The sequence below is a fragment of the Stegostoma tigrinum genome, unplaced genomic scaffold (assembly GCF_030684315.1).
Source record: "Stegostoma tigrinum isolate sSteTig4 unplaced genomic scaffold, sSteTig4.hap1 scaffold_66, whole genome shotgun sequence".
In the NCBI taxonomy this organism is placed as follows: Eukaryota; Metazoa; Chordata; class Chondrichthyes; order Orectolobiformes; family Stegostomatidae; genus Stegostoma; species Stegostoma tigrinum.
The window spans coordinates 539,491-542,936 of NW_026728600.1; the positions used below are offsets into that span (position 1 = coordinate 539,491).

Below are 3,446 nucleotides of genomic sequence, written 5' to 3' on the forward strand. Positions count from 1 at the left end.
GCAGTTTATAATACCTCACCTCACTGCTGGCCTGTGGAGGAAATGACATTGGCATAATTTCAGACGAGGTGAAAGTGCTCCTTTGGATATTGGATGCAGTAGTTGTACAAACATTCTCATCTCCTCCAGTTAGGAGCCCTGTAAGGTAGGGTTTCATGCATTAGAAACTGCAATGTAATAGATGGCAGGGTAGTCTGTGCAGTATAAACCAAGACAATGCGACAAAACCATGATGGAGCTGAAGGAATCATGTGCAGAAGGATGAGAGATGTAATGCTGAATCAGGCAGTGACCAGGGTGATAGAGATATACGTCTTCCCTCGTAGTCTGCTGATAAGGATTCAATGCCTTCACTGCCGTGGAGTGTTCGTGGTTAAAATTTACAATAATAACTCTGAAATATTGTCTGACCTTTAGAAGTAGAATTATGCCATAGACCAGGCGGTGTCGCTTCAATCTACATTACAGTTCTACATCAGCAATGTCAGCTGCATTTGCCTGACGTGCAATTTGTTTCAGACAAGAACAAGGGGGAGGTCAGGAAAAGTGAAGGGCAACGGTGGTTTGTGAGAGGTGACTGTGGGCCTCATGGAGCCAGGCTCAGTGTGGGTGCTGAAGACTGGCTTTTCCTGTTTACTCTGGTATAAAGATCACTCTGGAGCTGCGAAGGTGTGTCAGGATGGCCGAGTGGTCTAAGGCGCCAGACTCAAGGAATAGACTCCTTCCACTGTAAAGCTGGGTGTTCTGGTCTCCACCTGGAGGCGTGGGTTCAAATCCCACTTCTGACAGTGACTGGCCCTTTGTTTGCTGTCCTTTGCAAATATCACTGAGGTTCGGTATCCCGATGGGATCTACCTGTTTTTAAGCAAAATTTGCTCCCGTCAGTTTTGCAGCTTTATATTAACATGATGCAGTTTTGGAGGAGAAGGAGACAGCTCAGCCCATCAAGTCTGCTCCGCTATTAAATGAGCGGATAATCCTGACCTGATAATCCTGAACTGCACTTTCTTGGATTTCCCAATAACCATTGGTACCCTTGCTGCTGAAAATCAATCGAACTCAGCCTTAAATGCACTTTGTGGCCCAGCTCTGACAATCCTCTTCTGTAAAAGAATCCACTAATTCACAACCATCTGAGAGAATAAACTTCACCTCGACTCTGCCTTAAATGTGCGACCTCCATTCTGATATTAAACACTCCCTTCCCAGACGGCCCCAGGAGGGAACGAACGTTTCTTCATCCAATCTGTTACATCGCCAATAACACCTGTATGTTTCGATAAAGATCATTTTTGTAGTACTGTTTCTGAGCTAATGAAAATGATGTATTTCAATGGTTCTTCCCATTTAATTCACCTCTGATGTGAAAGTCTCACTGATTGTGATAGAGATTATCATTGTCACTGAGGAGGCAGTGCTGGGCAAGGTAACGGGGCTAACAGTGGACATGGGGGTCTCTTAGCCCTGATTAACTGCATCCCAGGATACTAAAAGGGGCAATGGGGGACATAGCAAATGCACTAGTAATTATTTACCACAATTCACTGGACTCTGGGGTGGATCCCGCAGATTGATAACAGCCAATGTGACGTCACTGTTTAAAAAAGGAAGTAGGCAAAAAGCCGGTAACATTGGTCCAGTTAGCATAAATTCGGCGCTGGGGAAAATGATTGAATCTATGTTCAAGGAAGAAATAGCAAGACATTTGGATATAAATTGTCCCACTGGTGTTCATGAGTTCATGAAGGGTCGGTCTTGCTGAATTAATTTGGTGAAATTCTTTGAGGACATTATCTGCTATGTGGACAATGGGGTACCTGTGGATGTGGTGTATCTTGATTTCCAGAAGGCAAGTGACGAGGTGCCACATCAAAGCCTGCTACATCAGATAAAGTTGCACCATATTACAGGTAATGTATTGGCTTGGATAGAGGATTGGTTGACCAGTATAAAACAAAGAGTAGGGGTCAATGGGTGTTTTTCTCATTGGTGTTCAGTGGCTAGTGGTGTGCCTCAGGGATCAGTGCTGGGACCACAATTGTTTACAATTTACACAGATGATTTGGAATTGGGGACTAAGCGTGGTGTGTCAAAATTTGCAGATGACACTAAGACGAGTATAGAGCAAAGTGTGCAGAAGACACGAAACGTCTGCAGAGGGATAACGATAGTCTAAGTGGGTGAGCAAAGGCCTGGCAGATGGAGTACAAAGTTGATAAGTGTGAGGTCATCTATTTCGGTAGGAATAACGCAAAATGGACTATGTTTTAAATGGTAAAAAAAGATGCAGCACGCTGCTGTGCAGAGGGATTTTGGTGCCCTTGTGCATGAATCGCTAAAAGTAGGATTGCAGGTGCAGCAGGGAATTAAAAAGGCAAAGGGAATTTTGGTGAAAGGGAGAAACTGATCTGCAGCAAAAATGGTACAAAATAAAAAGTCAGAAGCAGTGTCAGTGAGAAAAGATACAAGAGTCTGAAGTGCCCTTCCTGGTGGTGCAGTGGTTAGGATTTGGTGCTTTCACTGCTGTAGGCTGGGTTCCGTTTTTGGTCCGGGAATGGGAGCTCATTTCTGCTCGCTTATTGTGATGACTGATTTTCAGGAGCAGGAAAGAAGCTCTGGAGCTGGTAGGTGGGCTGATTTGTCCCAGAAATTATTCAAGTTAACAGAAGTCAATGAACTGCAGATGCTGAAAGTCTGAAAGAGAAACAGGAATTGACCGAGACGTTCAGCAGGCCTGGCAGCATCTGTGGAGCAGAAGAGAGGTAACCTTTCAGGTCCACAGATCGTTAATTGGAACTAGATTAGTTATGCATTTCAATCATGTCATCTCCGGCAAAGTTATCAGGTTTATCTGTCAAATCGGGGTATTTATCAAAATTTCTCTCTCTGAGTGGCTGACAAGAGTCAATTGTTACAGATCACAAAACAGCAACAAACAAAACAGCCAGTTGGGTTAAGCTCAGGGAACTGGAGTGGGAGCAGAGGAATAATAATGCATTGAGTTTAAACACAAGAAACAAGACACTTCAGCTTTCAGGAACCAAGCAACTGGCACTATTTACAAGAGGTTTAGACAAGATACAGTCTATCAAAGCCACAGGCACCTGTGAGACTCAAACCACAGCTATGCTGATTTTTAATCTAGCTAATAAGGTAAGGTTCATTCTAAACTTTCTCTATTGAATGTAAGTTTGTTATTAATTTTATAGCACCTTGAACTAAGCTTTCTATTTTAGTACTGAGCGGGTGTTCAGATAAGTGGGGTATGGATGCTAGGGCAGTTGCTTGCTCCTCCTGCAGAATGTGGCAGGTGGGAGACATGGCACACGTCTCCGCTGGCTACATCTGCGGGAAGTTCACCCAACTACAGCTCCTTGAAAACCGTGTTAGGGAAATGGAGCTGGAGCTGGATGAACTACGGATCATTCGGGAGGCAGAGGGGGTAA

The 3,446-nt window shown here is 44.2% G+C and overlaps 1 non-coding gene across 1 annotated transcript; it reads left to right on the plus strand.

The window, feature by feature from the left end:
• Positions 1-673: 673 nt before the first annotated feature.
• On the plus strand, positions 674-788 carry trnal-caa (transfer RNA leucine (anticodon CAA)). The gene is made up of 2 exons: positions 674-711; positions 743-788. It is a non-coding gene; the product is annotated as a tRNA-Leu (tRNA).
• The last annotated feature ends 2,658 nt before the right edge of the window (positions 789-3,446 follow it).